The following is a 24878-nucleotide window of genomic DNA, read 5'->3' as shown; positions in this document are numbered from 1 at the left end:
TAGAAATGTATTTAATAGATGGAACTATGTGTGTTTTAAACAAATAGCTACTGCCAAATATGTAGAAGTAAACATTGAAATGATAATTAGGGCTATCAAGAATTGTTTGTATAAATCAAACCGATCAGATTCATATTGATTAAAGCCATTTTCTTATTTTTATACTTCTATTGTTCATCATATCACTAGCATTTACAATAAAGAACATATAATTATGAATTCAAATATACTCAAATTCTCATGAAGGCAAAACCCAAGAAGAATAGTTGTAAACAGGGGATCATTAAGCACCTTTTTCAAATATTGCCTGATTTCCACTTAGACTTATTAGCTGATTGCTTTTAGACAGTGGTTTCCAAACTTGGCAGTGTATCAGTACCATTTAAGAACTGGTGACAGGGCCAGGAATCTCCAATTAAAATATCAGCAACAAGGTCCAAATGATTTTGATACCCATTCATGACATATAGGTAGTTGCCCTGTTGATGCTTATACTAAAACAAGTTTTAAATGAAGAGGCCAGATCTAAAATATTTCTGAAATGTTTAATTTGAAGCCCCAAAATGCTTTAGGTATTGTAAGTCTACCCCTACCTTCCAAGGAATAAAAACTTGGAGGGGGAGGAATGTGGTAAAATGTGATTAGTAATCTTTTTGTCACAATAAGGACATTGACGTCAGTGCATCTAATTCAGATTGGGGAAGGACTGCCTGTTTTTAATTTTCTAGGATGCTAATGGGATAACTAAAACTGTAATTATTAATTTGGTCAATAAGAAGTCATTCAACTAAAGAAAGCACTGGAACCTACCAGTCTTAGTGAATAACATAATTGCATCTAGTCCCCAGAAACTTCTACATCAACCTAATAATGTATACATGAATCATATTCTTAATTAACATTTCCATAAATATGCTGAAGGGCAGCTCAAAGAAAATGGAATACAGACTGAACAGGATATACAGGCAGCCCGATTTCTACTCCTTCCCATTCATAGCTTGCTCTTTTGATGCTGCCTAATAGACATCTCTATATTTTATATATATTTAGTGACATATTTCATCTCCACTGTACTGACCCACTAAGGGCTTTGGAAGGTGATGCCTCATAGATAAATACGAGGTTGCATGGATAGATACTGTTTTATTCTATGAATGACAAGTTCAAAAGGGTGGTTTCCAGGAATGCAGTGCATTTGAAATAATCATTTAAAATAATGACAGCTGATCATTTATTGTTTACTGTGTGTTTTAGGTGCTGTGCCAAGTTTAAGTTTATTATCTAATTTAGTCATAACAGCAACATCCTGAAATAGGTACCATCATAATTCCTATTTTACAAATAATGAAACCAGAAAACAGACAAGTTACCCAAAGTTAGTAGCTTATTAATAGTAGAGTTTGTATTATTATTATTATTTTTTGAGACGGAGTCTCGCTCTGTCGCCCAGGCTGGAGTGCAGTGGTGCAATCTCAGCTCGCTGCAAGCTCCGCCTCCCAGGTTCACGCCATTCTCCTGCCTCAGCCTCCCAAGTAGCTGGGACTACAGGCGCCTGCCAGGACGCCTGGCTAATTTTTTGTATTTTTAGTAGAGATGGGGTTTTACTGTGTTGGCCAGCATGGTCTCAATCTCCTGACCTTGTGATCCGCCCACCTTGGCCTCCCAAAGTGCTGGGATGTAATAATTATTTTTGTGTATGAACTCGGCAGAGAAGTATATAAATAATTTTTTTAAAAACAAAGGAAAAGAAAAGTCCTGTGGAAAAAAATGGGAACACCTAGTATTAATAATAATAAAAAAAAAATCCTGACACTTGAAGTGTCCACTTTCTTAGCAGAAAGTGGCTGATTTTCAGACAGCAAACTATGTATCAGAAAACTGGGAGAAGAACCCAAGATACGTCCCTACTCAAACTGATTCAAACTTAGATATGTATATGGAACAGGAAGGGCTGGGAACAAAATTCTCAGCCCATTTCTAGTGGGTAGAACATTTAAGAATAATTATAAGGAATTATGTGAGGTCATTTGTCAAGAAGGAGTCAACAGGGCAGTGTTGGATGACACCTCTTCCATTCCAACAGTGTAAGCTCGACGGTCTTAAATTGATCAGACTAAGGAAGAATGATCAAAGTTCTCAAATGGGTTGCTACACCCCTCTACATTCCATCTGCAACTCAGCTTTTGTCCTTCAAGTTTCTAATTGCTTCATTTGAGCCATACACTCAGTATAAAGGAGAAAGTTGGACAATCCCGGTCACAAATGGGGAGCTGACTGGCAGTCCCCTGGAATCACCTTTGTCTTCAGTCCCTATCATTGCGGGAGCCAGGTTGTAAAATCTAGCATGGGACAAGAGGCTCATCTGTCAGCTGTGGCTCCCAGAGCAGTAGCCCGGCAGTAAGTGTCTCCAGGAGGAATGTGAACAATGTGGAACCACCCAGTCTCAATGTAGTAGTAGGGACAGAGTTACTGTTCACACTGGCATTGGGGATTGGCACTATGCTATCCACTCTCGCTCAGCTCATTACCCATGGAAGGAATTTGGCAAACTTTTTTTTTAAGACAAGGTCTTGCTCTGTCATCCAGGCTGGAATACAGTGGTGTGATCATAGCTCTCTGCAACCTCAAACTCCTGGACTCATGATCCTCCCACCTCAGCCTTCCAAGTAGTGATGACTACAGGTGCATGCCACCACACTCAGCTAATTTTGTAAATTTTTGTAGACACAAGGGTTCACTATGTTGTCCAGGCTGGTCCTGGTCTCGAACTCCTGGGCTGAAGCCATCCTTCCACCTTGGCCTCCCAAAGTGCTGGTATTACAGGCGTGAGCCACCGCGCTTGGCAGACTTTATTTCTTAAAGATTGCCGTCTTACTCAGCATCTTGGAGAACTCACAAATAAATGTCCCTGAGTTTCAAGACAAACCAGCCATTAAAACCTTTTAGGGGGATCCGGAGAAGATGAGTTAAATTGGAATGGACTTGAAAAAACTGATTTAGTTGGATTTATGGATCACAGTCATGAAAAGGTAAAGATGCCAACTTGTTTTGTGAATTTAATCTTTATTCCTTACTTTTTTGCCCTCACTGTTTGTAATTCCTACTTTATAATGAAATCCTTCTTGTGACTTATAGAAATTAACTGGGGAAAATGTTTTTCTTGTTCTCCATTTCCTTTAAGTTTGTTTTTAGATACACTGCATTGCAAGTATGTGTGGTACAGTAAAATGTTGCTAATTGTATCTACGCTGATAACATGCCATTTGCTGTAGGTCAGTTTCCTATCCCCTCCCCCAACTATTCCTAGCCACTGGTAGCATGCTTGTTACTTCCAAATATGTGTCTGTGTGTGTGTGTGTGTGCACCTGTGTGTATCAACAGTGTGTTCCTAAAATAATAGAATGACATATATTTGACATTATTTACATACTAAATATGGGAGCACATAAATTAATTACAGAGTAAAATCAATTTTTCAAGGATTTTGATGTAATGGTTTTTATTTAAAATGTTTCTTCCTTTCCTTAGGTAGAATTTTCTGCCAATTATTTTAAAGAGAATGAAGATTTATTTTTTAAATGTGAAATGCAGTTTTTTTCTCTTTTTTGAGACAGGGTCACACTCTGTCACCCAGGCTGGAGTGCAGTGGCAGGATTACAAGTCACTGCAGCCTTGACCTCCCAGGCTCAAGCAATCCTCCCACTTCAGCCTCCCACGTAGTTGGAACTACAGGTGTACAGCACCATGCCCAGCTAATTATTATTATTTGTAGAGACAGGGTCTCCCTATGTTGCCCAGGCTGGTCTCAAACTCCTGGGCTTAAGCCATCCTCCCACCTCAACCTCCCAAAGTGCTGGGATTACAGGCATGAGCCACGGTGCCCAGCCTACAATTAGTGTTTACTTAAAATGTTTATTAATGTGAGAAAATGTTTCAGAATGAATCTGGTCTTTTTTCTCTACAGTGGCTTCACCCTTTTCTTTCTTAGCCCTCTTGGGAAAGGGGCTCCCTGCTTCTCCCCTCACGTTACCCCTCTCACAATGCTTAATGGGGACCTATAAACAACAACTCCGTGGCCCCGGGGAAACAAGCACCTTACCTTGTAACAACGAAGACCTTTCAGGGGTCACATCCCACATTCTGGCCTTTTCCCCTCTAAACTTTATCATCAAATTTAACCTTTCATATGATAACCAACACTCGGACAGCATTTTATAGTTTTTAATCCACCGGCATTTTCTCATTTGCCTCACATAAACAGGAGGAGGCTAGGCAGTCCAGGGACTTCCTGAGCCATCTTCAACACAAGTCAGCATTTCACAGGGCTCCTTTCCTACAGCTGCCCAGCCAATGCAATTTAGTTATTGGCAGAAAGGAATAGAACTTTAGGGCAGGAATATAGACCAACAGTCAGGCAGTGATCTCCACCAGCCTTCCTCACAAAGGCTAAAGCAACTCCCTTGGATGCTAATTTGCCATGTTGACTAATGACTAAACCTTTTCTGGGAAGGACTCTAAGATTTCCAGTTTATCTTTTGTTATTTGTTTAAATCCTGCCCTTAGGTCAAAACAACCTTGATGTTATCAAACCTCAATTGTCCTTCACATCCCATCTGAATCATGCATACCCTTTCCCTATATAAACCCTGGCTCCGGGGAGTAATGGGGTGGGGATCCACCATCTTGTCTCACCACCACCTGAGGCCTAAGACACAGACACAACTTCTGCTCCTAAGTCCCTATTAAATATTTCTCCCTAAGAAACTGAATTTGTCAGCCTCTTTCTTTGCCTTCCGCTTTCTCGGACTTTGGGGGTAGGTTTGTATAGACCTGCCCACTGCAGAACTCACTCATGCTGCAAATGTGAGCATAAGTAGGATGGAGTAAAGAGCTAGGTGTACACTACGGGATTGTTTTATTGTGTTCTTTAGCAGGAAAATAAGAGTGTTTTTCTACATAAAGCCCCTATGGAAAAGATAAATTATAGCTGCTTTACTGAGTGATTACTACTTGTCAGGTATTCTCCTACTTAGGAGAGACTTTGCAAGTATTTTTTATTCTACCTCCCAACAAATCTGTGAAGCAGATGGCATTCTTTCTTTTAGTTATCACTTTTAAAATAATGGGAGACACAAGCCCTTTGTCCTGAGTTCTAAAGCCAGATTTCAACCCAGTCTGACTGCAGAGAATATGTTCTCAAAAGCTAAATAACCTGTCTTATAGTAAAATTTACTTAAAACGTTAAACTAAATGAGAGCCCTTAAAATTATTCTCTAAATCTACTTTAAAAAAAAAATAGGATAACCAAGGGCTTTTACTGATATGCTGAAGATTGTGTTTGCCAGTACTTGGGCTCCTGTAATTCACAATGGCATTGGGTCCCTGAAAAGCACAGAGCTAGACTCTGCCTGCTTTTTGTTTTGTTTTGTTTTAAAAAGATAGGATCTTGCTGGAGTGCAGTGCAGTGCCACAATCATACCTTATTGCAGACTTAAACTCCTAGGCTCAAACGATCCTCTTACCTCAGTATCCAGAGTGGCTGGGATCACAGGCACACGCTAATATGCCCAGCTTGCTTGCTTATTTATTTATTTGAATTGAATGAAGATGGGGTCTCACTGTGTTTCCCAGGCTGGTCTCAAACTCCTGGCCTCAAGTGACCCCTGTACCTCAGCCTCTCAAAGTGCTGAAATTACAGGTGTGAACCACAGTACCCAGTCTCTGCCTGCTTAATACTGGTAAAGAAGTTGAAGCCTTACTCAGGAGGCTGAGACAGGAGGACCACTGGAGCCCAGGAGTTCGGGACCAGTCTGGGCAATATACTGAGACCCTGTCTCATTTGAAAAAAAATAAAAAAAGCAGCAGCTTAACAACCAAGCACTAGTCAGTAGCCTCTGGTAGAAGAATAACCAGGAAATTGACTCTATTTTAGACCTGGAAAAAATATATAGATAATTTAATCTAATGTTTTCATTTTATAGATGAAAAGACTGAAGCTTGAAGCAGTTATGTGGCTTTACCAGGGTACATATCACCAACTAGTGTCAGGGCCAGAATTCAAGCCTGGACTTTCTGACTGCATTCTTGAAGTTATACTAACCAAGCTGCCTCCAAATTTGTGACAGGGAATTTTTTATTTCCTTTTCCAGTGTTTTAAAAAATGTCAAAAGCTAACATTTATGTATTTTAATAAATTTATCTATTTTTTTGCCTTTTTTATAGACAATGGTAAATGAAATTGTGTTTGGATTTCCCAAGAGTACTTGAATTTCATGATTTTACATTTCCTACAAAGGGGTCAGACAGCAATTTAATTTTCATGGACTAAGAGCTTTCATCAAAGCCTTCATCTTGACAAATAATTGGTTTTGGGAATAGGGGATAGAGGTAATTCGGAGATATGATAAGCATTCATTCATTACTTCACACAGACATGTACTGCATGCCTGTTTTAGACACTGTGCTAGGTACAGGTCATACGAATATAATTATGGCAAAGTTGTTTCCCCTGAGGAATAATTTTTTCCTTCCTTCCCTATTAGCAAAGAATCTGATGTATTCTTGCTGGTCTTAAATTAGGTTACTTCTCCCAACGTGTAATAAGAGTACTACTTGTTGTATGCCACATGATTTTAGGTGATAACAGACAAGCACTTAAAAAAACAATTATATACACTTCAGTGTATGAAGATGTAGTTACATAGTCATTTCAATGTAGAAAAAAGATAGTTCACAAATCCATATTTGTGGATGTTGTATCTTAGGACATGGCTGATCATGCCGTTGATCCGCTTTTTGCAGACTGTCTGAACTGCATGCGTGATGCACAGGCATGTTCTGTAAACCTGCCATCACATTTTTAAAATATGATGATACAGATTTTTGAAAGTACTGAAGAAATGGATTAATAGCATGGATTCTGCAAGTACTGAATTTCTGTGTTAATTGCTGCATTATTTAAAAGATAGATCAAATTGTCACTGCTGAAAGTCAATAGTAATTTAGTATGTGAAGTATTATACATAACTTTATTATGCTAATCACAAACAGTTCCACTCTAAGGAACTTATATTTGGGTATACATGTTAGAAATTGATTAGAGTTATTATTTGTATTGTTTTCTTTAAAATGTCTTGTTTCTGAAACAAAACATTACTTTGTATTACAACTTTATGGTTACCTTAAACTATGACAAATAATTATTTCCTTTTTTTTTTTAGACAGGGTCTTGTTCTGTTGTTCAAGCTGGAGTGCAGTGGCGTGATCTTAGCTCACTGCAGTCTCCCGGGCTCAGGTGATCCTCCTTTCTCAGCCTTTCAAGAGCTGGGACCACAGGCATGAGCCACCATGCCCAACTATTTTTTGTATTTTTTGTAGAGACAGGGTTTCACCATGCTGCCCAGGCTGGTCTTGAACTCCTGGGCTCAAGAGATTTGCCCACCTGGGCCTTCCAAAGTGCTGGGACTACAGGCATGAGCTACTGCACCCAGCCAAAAAAACCCTGATAATATGATTTTAAAAAATAAAAAAAAAAAAGAGAAGAGGAGGTAAATAATAACAAACTCTCAGGCTCAATCTCCAGAGAGTTTGATTTGGTAGATTTGGGGCTAAGAAATCTGTATTTAAAAAACTTTTCATCATGTAAAATTTGAAACTATAAAAAGACTTGTTAAAAAAAATCCTCACATATCCCATTAGATTGAACAGTTATTAACATTTGCTTTATTTGCTACATCTATTTTTTTAGATATTTTAAAGCAAATTCTAGACATCTTGATATTTCACACGAAATGCATGAGTTTGCCTCTTAAAAATGCCATTTTGTTATATAACCAGATACCAAAATCACACCTAACAAATTTAATAATAATTTCTTAGCATTTGAAATTTCCATGTCCCCAAAATATCATCTTATAGTTGGCTTGTTGGAATTCAGGTCCAAACAAGTTCCACGCGTTCCCTTTAGTTATTGTGCAAGTTAGTTGTTTTTTTTTTTTTTGAGACGGAGTCTCGCTCTGTCGCCCAGGCTGGAGTGCAGTGGCGCAATCTCGGCTCACTGCAAGCTCCGCCTCCCGGGTTCGCGCCATTCTCCTGCCTCAGCCTCCCGAGTAGCTGGGACCACAGCCGCCCGCCACCACGCCCAGCTAATTTTTTTGTATTTTTAGTAGAGACGGGGTTTCACCATTTTAGCCAGGATGGTCTCGATCTCCTGACCTCGTGATCCGCCCGCCTCGGCCTCCCAAAGTGCTGGGATTACAGGCGTGAGCCAGTTAGTTTTGTTTTCTAAAGAATTCCCCTTTTACCTGAAACTACCATTAACCAGTGCCTCAATCAGGCTGGCCCTCTAGGCTTCTATAAGACAATTCAGATGTAGAAAGAAAGGGCCATGGACATTCTTCTTTCAATATATTTCCATCTTCTATGGATTTATCAGACCACATTCTTTTTGGAGATCTTAGAAAGACAGGATGGGTGTGAGATGGAGAGGGGTGAGATGGAGAGAACTGCAGATAGCTAGGAAACCATCCTTCTAAATGAACTATGCATTTTCTGGGCCATCTTTCCCCAAAATGTTTTATAAAATATTTCTGAGATTAAGTTTTTCTTTTCAAGCAGCTCAAGTGGTACACCACACAGCATCTCCCTTTTGGAGGCTCATAATGCACATTGAATATACTATACTAAAGACTCTTTGGAGTTCCACAGAGAAATTTTACTCGTGTTTCCTAAACGTATTTTATTATGGAGTTGTGTTCCATCCCCAGCAGATCACCTTAATTAATATCTCTTGTGTATTAGTTCATTCTCATGCTGCTATAAGGATGTACCCAAGACTGGGTAATTTATAAAGGAAAGAGGTTTAATTAACTCACAGTTCAGCATGGCTGGGGAGGCCTCAGGAAACTTAGAATCATGGCAGAAGGGGAAGCAAACACATCCTTCTTCACAGGGTGGCAGAAAGGAGAAGAATGAGAACCAAGCAAAGGGGGATAAAACCATCAGATCTTGTGAGAACTCACTATCACAAGAATAGCATCAGGGAAACCACCTCTGTGATTCAATTTCTTCCCACCAGGTCCCTCCCTCCACATGTGGAGATTATGGGAATGACAATTCAAGATGAGATTTGGGTGGGGACACAGCCAAATCATATCACTTGGAGCATAGTTTGGGAAGAACATCGATCTATGCTAATATTATTACTGCTTTTCTTAGGGACACCAATCAGAACTTGTTGTGACAAAACACCATGTAGTCACTTTTGCTAATTTTTCCTCTCACTCTTAGACTCTGTGGGGTTACTAGTATTTTTATTCCCATTCAAAGATAAGTGATATTAAATACATGATAGGAGCTGAGTAAAATCTACTGCCAGAGTTAGGATTTCATTTAAAGCCCTAAAATTTGAAGACTTAAAATCTTACTTGAGTCTTATCTGAGTTGTTAAAAATTCAAATAATCCCCAATTACCAGAACCTGTGTTGACAATGGTGAAGAGAAAAAGTGATTTCACAGCATATTGCTCATATTTGCACCTCCCATTCTCTGTCCCTTTTACCACCTTCTCTACCTAAGCATGAACAACCCTTAGCTTCCTTAGCTTGATTCTAGAAGGAACAGAACTAATGAAAGTAGACATTCTAAAGATAAAAAGTATTACGTTTTCCTCTTTCGATGACCATATAAACATTTACAAAAAAAAATGGAGTGCGAGACACATAAATCAAATGTTCCTAAAGACAGAGATTAAGGAGGCATTCACTGTGGAATCTGTGAATGTGCTTCTTTGAGAGAATTCCTCCAAGTGCCCTGTAACTTCTTGTAAGTGCTCCATTCCTTCTATATATTGCTCTGGCTTCCACCATGCAGAGATACCAGGTGGTGGTGGGTGGCAATGACATCAGTAAAGATTCGTCTTACCCAAGGGAAGCAGAACTATTACTCAAAAAATGTACCAGTTTAATTCTGGAACTTCTCAGTTTCTCACCTTGGGTAGCAAAACTGTCTCTGTGGATTTTCTCTGCACTGTCTGGGCAAATACTCAGAATGAGCAATCCTTTCTTGGTGGGAGAAAATCAAAATGCCTTTTCAATAAGCAGGAATCCCACTCCTTTACATTCCTCCTGAAACTGCCAATTTGACTCTTGGTCCTCAGGGTTTGAAGTGTGCATATACATATGACAGCAGAGTGTAGAAATGAGTGGAAGCCTTGTACTACAAGATAATTGTTGGCTGTATAATTTAGGTGTAATAATGGGCCATTGTAAAATCCCATTGTTACATTTTCTCATTAGTTGACATTTACACGCACTTTCTTCCCCCTGCTCATTAAGGCTTATTTATTTATGTATTTTTTTAGAGACAGGATCTCGTTTTGCACCTAGGCTGGAGTGCGATGGTGCAGTCATGGCTGACTGCAGCCTTGAAAGCGATCCTCCCACCTCAGCTTCCCGAGTAGCTGGGACTACAGGCGCATGCCACCATGCCTGGCTAATTTTTTTATTTTCTTGTGGAGACAGGGTCTTTTTTGCCCAGGCTGGTCTCAAATGCCTGGCCTCAAGCAGTCCCCTGACTTTGGCTTCCCAAAGTGCTGGCATTTCAGGCATGAGCCACTGCACTCAGCCTAAAATGTTTCTTCTTTGTTTTTTTAATTCTCAGTTGGCATAATGAAATAAGATCCAACTTGGAACTAGATGACATGGGCTTGAATCCCAGCTTCATTCACTATCTGTGTAACATTATGCAATTTGCCTACACTCTGTGCCTGTGCTTCTTTACCTGTAAAATGGTGATTATAGAATTATCTCAGGGATTATGAGTTTCATGATATTAAAACTATGAAAATGTTTATTTCATATCTAGTATATGGGCAGTTAACAAATGTTGGGTTCTTTGCTTTCCTCTCTTTTCCTCTGCATATATAACTTACCACCCAATCCCATCATTTTGAGAAGAAAATAAAGAATAAAAGCTTTCTTGATTTTGCTTGTTTGTTTTCTTTGAAATAATATCATAGGCCATGAGAGGCTTATCCTAAAGGAATCTACTCAATATACTGGAGCAGAGGAGGAATTTGAGCTCAGGAGTTCGAGACCAGCCTAAGCAACATAGCAAGGCCCTGTCTCATTTGAAAAAAGAAAGCAGCAACAGCAGCTTAACAACCAGTAGCCTCTGGGAAAAGAATAATCAGAATTGACTCCTTGTTTTAGAGCTGGAAGGAAACATATAGATAATTTAATCCAATGTTCTCATTTTATAGATGAAAAAAACTGAGGCTTGAAGCAATTATGTGGCTTTACCAGGTTACATATCACTAACTAGTAGCAGCTGGCCAGCTGGCTGAAAGAAAACTGCTAGTCAGCACTGAGCCTGGGTGCCTGCCCACATCAAGTGCCAGGTTTCTTTTTTATTATAATTATTTAACTAACACAAGAAAGTAAGCATCCTTTTCTGCTTCTAAAGACATCAAAGGGCCTGTTTCAAATTGAAAAGTAGACTCTAGTCACTGTAGAATGCTTATGTTCCCATTGAGTGAGTATAATTAAAGAGACAGACAATAAGAAGTGTTGGCAAGGATGTGGAACAACTGGAACCCCCATACACTGCTGGTAGGAATGTAAAATATATTTTATTTTAGAAGACAATTTGGTAGTTTCTTAAAAAGTTGGACCTACAATATTACCTAGGAATTTTGCTCTTAGGAATTACCCAACAGAAATGAAACATACATTGGCACCAAGACATGTATGTGAATGTTCATAGCAGCATTATTCATAATAGCAGTTGGAAACAAATGTCCATCAATTGGTGCATGGACTGTTTAGCAGTAAAAAGGAACAAACTATTGATACGTGCAACAACGTGGATGAACTTCAAAACCGTTATGCCAAGTGAAAAAGGTAAATGCGGCTGGGCGCGGTGGCTCACGCCTGTAATCCCAGCACTTTGGGAGGGCGAGGCAGGCGGATCACGAGATCAGGAAATCGAGACCATCCTGGCTAACACGGTGAAACCCCATCTCTACTAAAAATACAAAAAATTAGCCGGGCGTGGTGACGGGCGCCTGTAGTCCCAGCTACTCGGGAGGCTGAGGCAGGAGAATGGCGAGAACCCGGGAGGCGGAGCTTGCAGTGAGCCCAGATTGCATCATTGCACTCCAGCCTGGAAAACAGAGCGAGACTCCGTCTCAAAGAAAAAAGAGAAGAAAAGAAAACAAAAAGGTAGATGCGAAAGACATAGTGTATGCTGCCTTTTTTTTTTTTTTTTTTTTGTTGAGACAGAGCCTTGCTCTGTCACCCAGGCTGGAGTGGAGTGGCAGGATCTCGGCTCACTGCAACCTCTGCCACCTGGGTTCAAGTGATTCTCGTGCCTCAGCCACCCGAGCATGGGCATGCCACCATGCCCAGCTAATTTTTGTATTTTTAGTGGAGATGGCATTTCACCATGTTGGCTTGGCTGCTCTTGAACTCCTGGCCTCAAGTGATCTGTCCACCTTGGCCTCCCAAAGTGCTGGGATTACAGGATTATAGACATGAGCCATCACATCCAAGCCATTTAAATTTAAAATCTATAGAGACAGAAAGTACATTAATGGTTGGCTGGGGATTGGAATGGGAATTGATTGAAAACAGGCATGAGAGTTATTTTGGGAATGTTGGAAATGTTCTCAAACTGGATTGTGGTGATCATTACACAACTCTAAAAGGGTACTAAAAAGTCATTAAATTATACATGTAAGATGGATAAATTTTATAGTATGTCAATTATACCTCAAGTTGTTAAAGAATATTTATTGTTATATAATTCACAAAATGATCTTCATATTAAAAGTAGCATTCAGAGACTGGAGAATATCATAGATTATACTCTTAGAAATAGGCACATATCTATCTTTTTTTTTTTTAGCTCAAATACAGTGAGATCTCCATATGCATGGAATCTGCATCTGTGGATTCAACTAACTACAGATGAAAAATGTTTGGAAAAAAAATTGCATCTACCCTGAACATGTAGACTTTTTTCCTTGTCATTATTTCCTAAACAATGTAGTTTAAGAACTACTTACATAACATTTATGCTTTATTAAGTATTATGAGTAATCTAGTGATGACTGAAAGTATATGAGGAAGATGTGTGTAGGTTACATGTAAATGCTATACCATTTTATATCAGGAACTTGAGCACCGGTGGCTCTGCAGTTGCAGGAGGGAGGGGAGAGCCTGGAACCAATCCCCCAAGGATATGGAGGGATGACTATTCACTGTCCTGTGACTGTGATGGTAAACATCCCCAGTGCTCCAACTTTCTAATTGGCATGGAGCAGTGAGTGAAGGGGAGAAGCAGGTCGGGTAACAGCAGAGCCCAAAAGAGAGTACAGGGAGATGATCACAGGCCAGAAGCTGCTTCTGTTCTCGAGCATCAGGAATGGAAATGGAGTGTGCTTGCTTTGCTTCATCTTTCGAGAACCAGCACCCAGTATGTCCCTTCTGCCATTTCCTGTCTTGGCCCAGCAGCCTGTCTCTGCCCAATGCTTTCTGGTCTTCTCTGGGCTGTGCTGCTTCATCTCTTGGTCCCTCAGTCACCTGTACACCAGGATGTCCTCTCTGGCTAGACCTTCTTCTGACATGGCATAATCCCTATATGCAACATTTCAAGCCAAGGAAAACCTTATCTTTCAATCATCATTTTTCAGTCACTTATAAAATGCCTTTCTAATCCCATCCACAAACATACATAAGAAGTTGAGATTATCAGTTTGCAATTTATGTTATTGAAGAAAATAAGTGTGGTTTAGGGTCTCAAAGAATAGGGAAGTTTGGCTAGTGCAGGGCTTGATATTTTAATCATGCTCCCTTTCAACTTCATCCAGTCACAGTACATCAGAGTAAGATTATAAACAGGGAGAATTCTCTATCTCATGCAGATAAATATACTTGTAATACTGGTGGTTGCAGTTCTAAAGGCATATAAAAAATCAGAAATTGTGTGAATCAACTAAATATCAGATCATTAGGCATATGGTACGTTTTAAAAGTGAAAGTAGTTTTAAAACCTCCTTAAAACTGCAAATGCTCTCTCAGGCCTATCTGCCAGTTGAATAATTTGGAGTTAGAATTACATAGATTTCTTTTTTTCCTGAAGCTTATTATACCTTACAAATTATAGCTAATAATTATTGAGTACTCGTGATGTTCCAGACACCTTATTTAATTTTCACAATGACTCTGAAGTAGGTACAATAGTTATCTCTGTTTTGTAGATGAGAAAAGACATAAAGAGGTCTCTGTTCAAAGTGGCAGTTGATAAGTAGCACAACCAGGATTCAGGCCCAGGTCTTTCAGACTCCAAAACCAGTGTCCTCAATCCCTACTCCATGGGTCTAACTAGACCTCATGATAATAAATATTCTACAAAAATGGTCACCCTTAGTTAAATAGCAACTTCTGTTTATTGAGAGCCTGCTATATAGAAGGCACTGTATTTGGCATTTCACATTTATTATTTTTAACCTTGATAACTTGGCAAAGTAGGTATTCTTATTCCTATTTACAAGAAAAAAGAGCAGAAAACAAACATAACTAGGGCCAAGGGAAACCAGATAATTCTGTCTGACTCAAAATCCACGTGCTTTCCCTCATGCTATCATGCTCTTCATCAAACCTTGGAGTACCACCAAGAATTAGATGACTTTTTGGCTTCTTGAACAAGTATTTATCTTGCCTATTTAATGCCTGGCTGGAACCTAGGAAATGACAACCCCTCCAAAATAAGACATGGACCTTGTTCTTCTGGATCTCAAAATTCAGTAAAGAGAAAAGGAGAATAGAATAGTTTGCTACGGATCATGGCCTCCAGCTCCATCCATGTCCCTGCAAAGGACATGATCTTGTTTCTTTTATGGCTGCATAGTATTCTATGGTGTGTATGTACCACCTTCATAGAAAATTCTTTGACTCTATTTCCAGAGCCACTAAACCACAGTTTTTGCCTTACAATTGACATACAGCATCTTCTTACTTTCATTCATTTGTTCAATTTATTCAACATTTATTGAGCGTCTACTACAACTATAGTAAACACAAGCTTTACACTTAGATTATTTATAGTCTAGTCGGGGGAGAAAGACAGGTCAATAAAACTCCCTAACACATGGTGGAGTACTAAGTTCTAAAAAGAATGACTCAGACAGTAAATGCTAGGGGAATCTAGAAAGGGGCACAGTTAACATGAGCTGAGGAGAATAGGGAAAGCTTCCTCAAATTATGTGAGATCTAGGTGGACCTAAAATAAGGCAAGGTTTGGATAAGCAGAGAAGAGAGGGAAGAACATTCTACAAAGACCTCGAGCTTGGAATGAGCATGTTGGATCAGAGAACAATGAGGACCTGGTTAGAGTGATGGGGTTTGTGCTCGGGAGCAGAAAGATTTGAAGGCTCTGTCAATTTATCTTACAGCAGCTCACTGTGATACTAACGAAAATCAGTTCCGGTCAGGGTCCAGGGAAAAGTTATCCAGGTACTGCTTCCTGCTGTGGGTAGAAATATGTCTGTTTTTTTCACCATCATTAACAACAAAAAAAAGATAAGGGGAATACCAAAAGGGCCATGGGACAAATATAGGCTTAGAAATCTGAATTTATTCCTGGGTTCTGTTTTCAGTTTCAGTCATCTATTTTCTGAAAATGCAACAGTAGAAATTATTGGACCTCTTCTGAATTAGTGTCTGCTAAGTAAGAAAAATATATAACCACCACCTCCTCTAACACCACTACCACCTCCAACACACACACAAATTCATCCCATTCTAAATATGCAGATTGCTGGAAGTAATATGCCAAGTATTGAAAATGGAGATTTAGGTCATGAAGGTGCCCCCAAACTGCCCCGTTTCACTCCCTTCTGGCTCATACTATGCTGAAGACAAAGTGGGCAGTAAATTATGTTGTTTTGAAATTATGATAATTTTGCCACCTTTTAGCATAACAGGAAACAGAGTGTTAACTGTGCAGTCTTCAAGTATGGTTTCTAGATACAATATAACTTTCATTATCACTACAATTTTTCTTCTATCTGGACAACTTGACATTTTCCCAGGGTGTTTAATTACACAGTTTTTAATTTGTACAAGATTGGGGTGAACAGTTATTTTAGTGAGTTTTAAGCAGGCAAGTTAGCCTTCCAGACACATTTTTCCAACCTCTCTCAGCTCTGATTTGGACTTAAGAAAACTCATTTTACTAACTTGCTGAGCATAAAAAATTTGGTGCTGGTGTTTATCTATCTCAGCGCTGCAGTTTAGAAGGGCAAGTGAAAAACATCCCTCTGAGCTTCAGGGGCTAGAATGAAGCAGCTCCAGATGATACTCTTGTCCACTCGCTAAGCAGAGCCTTACAGACGCCATTTTATAAAAGCAATGGGCTAGATATAGAAATTCCACAATGAGATCACACGCTTATACCATGCACCCTACACATTCATCTTGTTTTTAGGAAGTCAGCAATACTAAAAGCCAGGAAAAAAGAAGGGGAAAGTTCAGAAATTGAAGAGTGCAATTTACCCTTTTAATATTTAACTCAGGATCGCCCAGACCCTTGGAATCTTCCTTTATCTAATTTTTGAATAGTATTTTTCACATGATGTTCCCAGTATGGGCTACAGTGTCTAAGCTAGGAAACAAAAGACTAAGTTTCAGATAAAATTCTCTGCAATTTTATCTATTTACTTTTAACTTTTAAGTTCAGGTGTACATGTGCAGGATGTGAAGGTTTGTTACATAGGTAAACGTTTGTCAACGGAGTTCATTTTGCAGATTTTTCCACCAACCAGGTATTAAGCCTAGTATCCATTAGTTATTTTTACTGATCCTCTCCCTCCTCCCATCCCCTGCACTCTGGTAGGCCCCAGTGTGTTGTTCCCCTCTGTGTGTCCATGTGTTCTCATTATTTAGCTCCCACTTTTAAGTGAGAACATGTGGTATTTTGTTTTCTGTTCCTGCTTTAGTTTGCTAAGGATGATGGCCTCCAGATCCACCCATGTTCCTGCAAAGGACATGATCTTGTTCCTTTTTATGGCTGCATAGTATTCCATGTATATGTACCACATTCACAGAAAATTCTTTGACTCTGTTTCCAGGGCTACTAAACCACAGTTCTTGCCTTATAATTGACATACAGCATCTTTTTGCTTTCATTCGTTTGTTCAATTTATTCAACATGTATTGAATGTCTACTACAACTATAGTAAACAGAAGCTTTACACTCAGATTGTTCATAGTTTAGTAGGGGGAGACGGGCCAATAAAACTCACTAACACATGGTAGAGTACTGTGATACCAATAGTGCTAATGGAACAAGGTGTGAATGGTGAGAGGGGGGCAGCAGTGGTTAGAAAGGTCTTCCAGGAAACTGTGATATCTGGGAAAACTTTGAAGGATGATGAGGAGCTATCCAGATTGAGATGTAAAGTGGCTTTCTACTTGGAGAAACAGCATGTCCAAACACAGAGAAGCATGAGAAAATCTGTGTGTCCTCTCAAAAATATGAAAGGTAACAGAGCTGGAAGACAGCTGAGTAATTTGCAGAATTATAGCTTTCAGAGTGACCAACCAGAGGTCTAGGTTTCATAATCTAATCATTTGGATCTGTGGCATTCAGGATCCCATTTTAAAGGCCACTTCTTTGATTACCAGTCAGGAAATATAATGACAGGCTGGTTCAAAATGCGTAACTCATTGAGGAGGAGATTCTCCAGTGTGATAATCTCATTTTATTTCTTAACATATGATCAAGAATTCCACCAAGATTATTTTTATTTTGTTTTGTTTTAACAACCACCTATTCCTTTCTCACATTCCATATACCTAAGGTGTTGCTCTAACATGTGTGCAGAGGCCAGTTGATTTTAAAATTAGATCTCATTGTTTTTGGAGGAGCAAGTGTTTTTGTTTTTATTGTACATCCAAGAAAACGGAGGCTCTTATGACAAATGATGAAGCCATGACTGGGCATGGTGGCATAAGCCTGTAATCACTTGAGCCTAGGAGTTCGAGACCAGTCTGGGAAACATGGCAAGACCCCATCTCTACAAAAAATCTTTTAAAAAATTAGCCGAGCATGATGATGCCTGCCTGTAGTCCCAGCTATTTAGGAGGCTGAGATGGGACGATCGCTTGAGTCCTGAAGATCGAAGCTGCAGGGAGCCGAAACTGTGCCACTGCACTCTAGCCTGGGTGACAGCGTAAGACCCTGTCTCAAAAAACAAAAACAAAGCCACACAATGCGTCAGTGCAGAGAAAGAATTAGATTGAAGGACTCCCAAAAGCTTGGTTTGGGATGAATCTTTAGGATATTAGGAATAAGAGTAAATTCTCTGGAATCTGACTTCAGCAGACACTCTGTATGTGAGTTGGGGGTTGGTTACGGATTGACTCCAAATGAAGCTCTAGGGCAGGAAATAACTCTACCAGTTGGTACTATGAAAGAACTTGAAGCTCACAAACATACAATGAACCTTTTTCTTCTTTAGTTCCTCCTATAACCAAGGACTAGGAGTCAGGACTGCTTCTGCCCCACTTCTTTTATCTGTGACCCTCAGCTCCTTCTCTAGAGCTACCTTTAGTGACCATTTTATCCTAATTTCACTGGTATAAATATAGTGAGGGTCAGAAATAGCCTGATTTGCACGCTGTTGGTGCAGATTATATATGCAAAATTACGTATAAAAATGAATAATTATTTAGAGCAGGGAAAGAAATCACAACAGGTTGCTGAAGGATTGGAAATTTGGGACTCCTAAAATATCTTTAGCTGAATTACAAGACGTTCTTACATAGAAACACTTCCTTATTGTAATCTGGCTTTTGTTCTGCACAGACAACATTCTACCAGTCTTAGCCACTCCCAGCACTCACAGGGATCTGTGCAAGTGAGGGACCTGAAGCTTAGACTCCATCAGCTTCCTCTTTCACCCAGATGTGGTATCACTGATGAAGGCTGCAGGAAGATGGCTTGGATAAAAGTCCTGGTTTGCCAGAACAGTCTTGGGTTATGCCTGTTGCTCTTGTCTACGTTTTAATAATTCCCTTTCTAAAAACAGTCCTTGTTTGCACAATGAGTGATACGGTCACCTATTTATGCTGGTCCTCTCTGGGACCACACAAGCTGGGGACAGATGGGGAGTTTCAGTTATAATTTTAGTACCCTCACTGGCTTTCTGACCCAGCTGGGTCTGATAGAATCTGTTTCTCAATCTTAAAGTATGGGTAATCACATTGACCTACTTACAGTGGGTTGCAAGGAAGGTTCTGTTCTGTTGTGTTTTTCTATCTTCTTTAAAGGTATTGTGTTGGTATCATATAAATTAGACTTTAAAAAAAATCAGTCATTGGTGTGTACAGCACCTGTCATTTAGAGATGCAAGAATCTGTAAGTAATACCACCTAATCCAGTAAATGTAGTCCTCTCTGTTATGCTTTCATGAAGATCCACCCATCTTCTTGAACAACCTACAGGGTGGAACAGCAGGACATTCAGGCCTAGTTAAAAAGATCTTCTGGCTACCTGTCCTTGGGTTGCTGATTGCATCTGAATGTGATGGTGGAGCTAAGGAAGTATATCTGGGCAATAACTTGCCCTTGGTGGTCACACTGTGTCAGTTCATCACTATAAGAGAAAGGCAGAAAAGCTAAGCAGAAAAGCTCCACCCTCATGAGAAGCTGGTTTGCATGGCTGGACCAGTGAGGATGTCAAGACAGCTCTATTGTGGGTTGGCTGCTGGATCCAACTCCACCACTTCTGAGCCTTTGAGTTATAACATCAAGCACAAACAACCAGGCTTATTTTCCCTGCCAAAGTCACATGCAATGTCAAGGTATCATAGAAAAAATTAAAGTTTAAAAGTCAGCTTCCTCTGAATGCTGATTTGGGCACATAAACAGTGGCGTGGTTAAATGCCACTCTGTGTTTAAGGTAATTATATGTCAGCCCTGGAATGTGGTGATGTGAAAGCCCCATTGCAGCAAACAAAGTTGATTCTATCAGCAAACTCTGGCAAATCAGCTAGCCTGGATGCTTCTCCCTGAATTTACTACTTCCTACTTGAGAACTGTCTCTGGGAACATCAGAACTTGAAGACAAGTGTGGTGCACTGCCTAGCACTCTAAGGCTGGCGCCAGCTTGCAACCAATGATATGTCTGCAGCATGGCTTGGGGACCTTGGCCCATAGCAGCTTGCAGCAAGAGCCCTTGGAAACAGCTGAGGCCCATAGGAGTGTCAGTGGTTTGGGTCTGTGCATTGCCATGTCTTACCAGGTCCTGCCAGGGCTGGACTGCCACTGCTCAACAAGCCAAAGACATCCATCCAGAGAAAGGCTGGTGGAGTGGGCAAGACTTCTTGGGAAAGGTGATGTTCCTAGGGGTCAGGAGATGATGGTTTTTGGCTTCTAGGTCTAGAAGTACTGTCGTAATGGGCCCAAGCAAACGTCTGACTGGTGTAGTCTAACTTTGTTCTACATGAAAGGACACAGGGGCCCATTTATCCTTTTCCACTTTGGAATCACACCTTTCTCGGTGAGGACTCAGTCATCAACCCTCTGCCCTTCATCCTGGTGCCCAATCCCCAACCATGCACCAAATCAGTGGAACTTTCCTTGTGGTTTTGGGGAATCTTTTTCCTTCATCCCTACAGAATTTCCTTCATGAGTTACTGCTGGCAGCTGTATTTGTGCTAATTAGCTGCCCTTGATGGATTTATTTCATCCAGTTGTAAATTCTAGAGGAGATGTTCCCAGGCCAATTTAAAAGTAGAATTCACAGACGAAGCTGAGTGGAAATCAGGTTTGGATGGCCTCCACAGAGCAAGTCAAGCCAATTCCCATGGCACCTGAGCACAGCATTCCCAGGGTGGTAAGTCAAAGTAGTAGAAGGACAGACCTGGAAGAAATCTCACGTAGACCTTTAGTTTAGTCACCTCATTTTACAAACAAGGCACTTGGGGCTCATAAAGGTGAATTAACTTGTCCTAGCTCACAGCTATTTGCTGGTCACCTCTGAAAGTAACAAGGTATGGGTGGCTCTGTAGACTACAGGGGAATTACCCGGTTGCCTTCTGTGACACCTTGAACACAGCTGTCATAAGGAAAGGCCTTGTCTGTTATTCTCAAGTTCATCTTTTCTTTTCAACTTCTAACTTTTTTTTTCTCATGGAGTAATATTATACCCCTAAAGAAAACACATGGAATCCAGCTGTTGAGATATGTCAGATATTCCAAAAAGCATACAAAGTAGCTGACCTCGTTTTGGTAGGTACCATGGACGAGCTGCTAGAAGGCACAAAACTCCCTAAACATCTGGACGGAGCTGGGTCCTAGGTTCCAGTAATACACTGTCCACTAGCAAAAAGTCTTTATGCTCTTAGTGTGGAGTAGTCTATGGTTTCTCATCTGTCTCAGAGTCATCAGGGAAGGTTCTGTGAGGTGGTGATGTAGGAAGGTTTGTTTTATGGGGTATTTGGGAAGAAATCTTCTTGGTCATATTTATGACAACTCTTCCAAAGGGTAACTATTTGTTTACGTGCTGACCTCGGATCCGTTAGAGATGAAAGCCAGGACCTTTCTTCTTCTTTTCCTTTCCTCTTTTATTTTTTTCTTTATCCTCCTCCTCTTCCATACGTTAAAGCCCAGCTATGCTATTTAACTTAATAAACAGACTTCCACAGAGGTCTTTGTGTAAGTGATACTGTATCCATTGGGCACTTGTTGAACTGTGGCCTCCTGTACATGTATTAAAAATAAGTGTTTCTTCATATCGTTCAGCTTCTGTATAGATACTATGTATATTCATTGTAATGTATTTTCATGTAAATACAAGAAGACTTGCACTTTACTGAATCAAGACCAGGACATTTTTGTATAAAACTTATGTTATGAAACACCTCTGTTATGTGCAGAGCAGTAATTTGAAGTAGTGCCAAAATCACAGTTAAGGGAATTCTAAATCACCCAATGATTGATTATATTTTTTGTCTTACAACAAATTATTTGAAATTCTTTAAACATATGGAAACCAAGAATCATCTGAACTTCTTTATTATTACATATATAATATATGTAATTACATATTATATATGAAATAATATATCATATAATAATATATATTCATCAGATGAAACTGTCAATTCTTCATAGAAATACATTTATAATTGTATTATAATAATTTACTGACTGCAATGGATTAAAATAATTTCCATTTCAATTGAATGATTCTGAAAGCAAACCACAAGTAATCATCTTCCCATCCAAACCTGTTTCTCCTATAGATTCCTCATTTTAGCCAGGGGCTACTCCATCTACCCAACCCCTGAGGCTGGAAAACTGGGAGTCATTCTTGATACCTCTCAGCCCTCAGCCTTCACATTCAGCCTATCACCAAGTCCTGTTGTTTCACTTCAAAAATATATTTTGACTCTGCCTGTTTCCCTCCTAACTCCATTTACTCCAGGCTTCCCAAGCCACCATAATTTCTTTGCTGGACCACTCATCAGAAGTCTCGCAACAGGTCTTACTCCTGCCATACTTGTTTCTCTCCAGTCTGTTCTGCTCGAAGCAACCAGAATGACCTTTTAAAGAATATGAGCAAGCTGTGCTCTTGCCTCCAACTTCCTTAACATAGATCTAGATCTCTTGCCGCTTTTCCCTTGGCTCCCTATACTCTAGTTGCCTTGGACTTCTTTTGGTATTGAAAGTGATCTGAAATATTTCCTTCCTCTCCCTCCTCTGAACCCTGCCCTAGACACTGACCAGTTTCTTTTCATCCTCGGGCCTTAATAAAATGTCAGTCTTCTAAAAAGTTTTACACTCAGACTAAGGCAAGTAATGCAGCGTACTCAGAGAAAGTAATTGTTGGTTCTTCTCTTTCAAAACCCTCACCACAATCTGCATTAGTATATATGATATATAATTCCATATATATAATGCCTAAATTCACTCATAGACTGTAAGCTCCATGAGGGCAGATATCACATATGTTCTGGCTCAGTGCAGGCATATAATAAATTTTCATTAAATACTTGCAAGTAAATGGATCATTATTGCCATGCATTTGTCTATTGCATGTTTTATTTTAAAGTGCACGAGTGTTCTAATACCCCTAAATTCAGATACATATTGACCAGATGATTTTATCCCCCTTCTACAGATAGTAAGACAGGTTTAAAGAAGAAAAATAAGTTAGGAAAGGTGGTTTAAGTTCCTTGAGTTCAGAGCTGACTAATTCATAGAAAATAATAATAATTATAATGATTAAAATTTATTGTTCTCTTATTATATGCAAGAGTGTTCCAACAACATTAACTCATTTAATCCCTTCAACAACCCTACGAGGTAGGTAGCATTATAACCATCCTTTTCTTATAGATAAGGAAATGGAGGTACAAACTAGTTAGGTAACTTGCCCAAGGTCTCAAACATATATGCGCAGCAATATATCATATTAAATATATGTTACATAATAGGCCCACATTCATGTTCATTATCTCACTGACAAGCAATTCTAACACACTGAGCTTTTCTCAATCAGGTTTTCCATTATGAGCAACACTGCATCCGGAAGAATGATTTCTGGTTCCTCTTGGTCATCGTTCCCTGTCTTCCCTCTACCTCTCCAGCCCTTGCTCTCTCTGCCTTCTCTCTTCCCTTTTCTTCTTTTTTCCCCCACTCCCTGCTGTTCAGTAGTAAAATCTCTGACAGAGCCACTTTTTTGCCAGGCTATCATATACAAGGTCAGTGTTCTCACATTCCAAAGGTAGGTAAAAATGTGTGTGGAGAGCAGGGAATTCTGCCAGAACAATGACTCACTGTGTTACATGCAAAACGGTTCAATAATAGGTCACTGCCTTAGCAAGAGCAACACTGCCTGTCCCTACGGAAAATAAGGGGGCTACCACATGGCACTCCTGATGCTTTAATAGAAGCTTTGTATGACAAATGGGAAAGCCATACCCATCATAAACCATATACTGGCTTTTTGTTTCATGGGCATATGAGGTGAGTTTCAAAAAGGGAAGTGTATAAAATGCAGTTCTTGACATGTAATATCACACGTATTCATAGTAAGCATGCACACAAAGTCACCTGTAGGTTACTCAGCTAATTACATAGGTGGTGAAATATCTGGCTCCTTTGCTTCTCCAAATGTCTTGTTTACCAGTTTGTTTTTTGGCTCATGTTCCTGTTCATTAGAACTTCCATTAGCAGAAATATAGGATTATGGTGGAACTGGATGGGCTGCTTCCTGTCTTGTTTTCTTCCAGGCTCAGCCTAGAATGCATAAAAATGACTGGAGCCCTCTCTTATGCCTCAGTTCCCTTGAGCCTGTGTTCTTCACCACCCCAGCCTAGTAAACCCCACCTTAGGATCAGCCCCACAACCAGCTTCCTTCACCAGCATAACACTGCTGCTGAGGAGGAAAAAAGGAGCAGCCCTTGCAGATTGGGACTCTCAGACATTTATGATTCACCTGATCTTTAAGACCGCCTCACAGCTGTGTGGTTTAGCCTCCGCTCCCTTGTCCATGCCCCTCCAGTTCCAAACTCTTTAATCTAGTCTAAGCCAGTAGTTCTCAACCTGGGCAACCCATTACAGTCACTCCAAGATCTGTTAAAAATCCCAGTGCCTAGGCTGCATCTTAGAACACTTAAATTGTATTCACTGGCACTGGATCCAAGCATCAGTACTTTTTTAAAGCTCCCTAGATAACCCCGGTGAGTGTGCAGCCGAGGATTAGAGCCATTACTTTAAGCTAATAACATCACCTCCCACTTCATCATAAAATGGAAGGCTGTCAACTACAGACATCTCAACTTCCTATCCTCTCATCCGCCTTTC

General features: G+C 39.9%; 1 long non-coding RNA gene across 1 annotated transcript in view; it reads left to right on the top strand.

Moving 5' to 3' along the window:
• Positions 1-2794: 2794 nt before the first annotated feature.
• Positions 2795-24878, top strand: part of LOC105739263 — a 93669-nt gene continuing 71585 nt past the window's right edge. Inside the window, exon 1 of the long non-coding RNA XR_004029630.1 lies at positions 2795-3029. This is a non-coding gene — a long non-coding RNA (uncharacterized LOC105739263). The remainder of the gene's footprint in view (positions 3030-24878) is intronic.

This window comes from Nomascus leucogenys, chromosome 1a (genome assembly GCF_006542625.1).
Source record: "Nomascus leucogenys isolate Asia chromosome 1a, Asia_NLE_v1, whole genome shotgun sequence".
Taxonomy (NCBI): Eukaryota; Metazoa; Chordata; class Mammalia; order Primates; family Hylobatidae; genus Nomascus; species Nomascus leucogenys.
The sequence above is the reverse complement of the archived record's forward strand: the minus strand, read 5'-3'. Positions and strand labels throughout refer to the sequence as shown.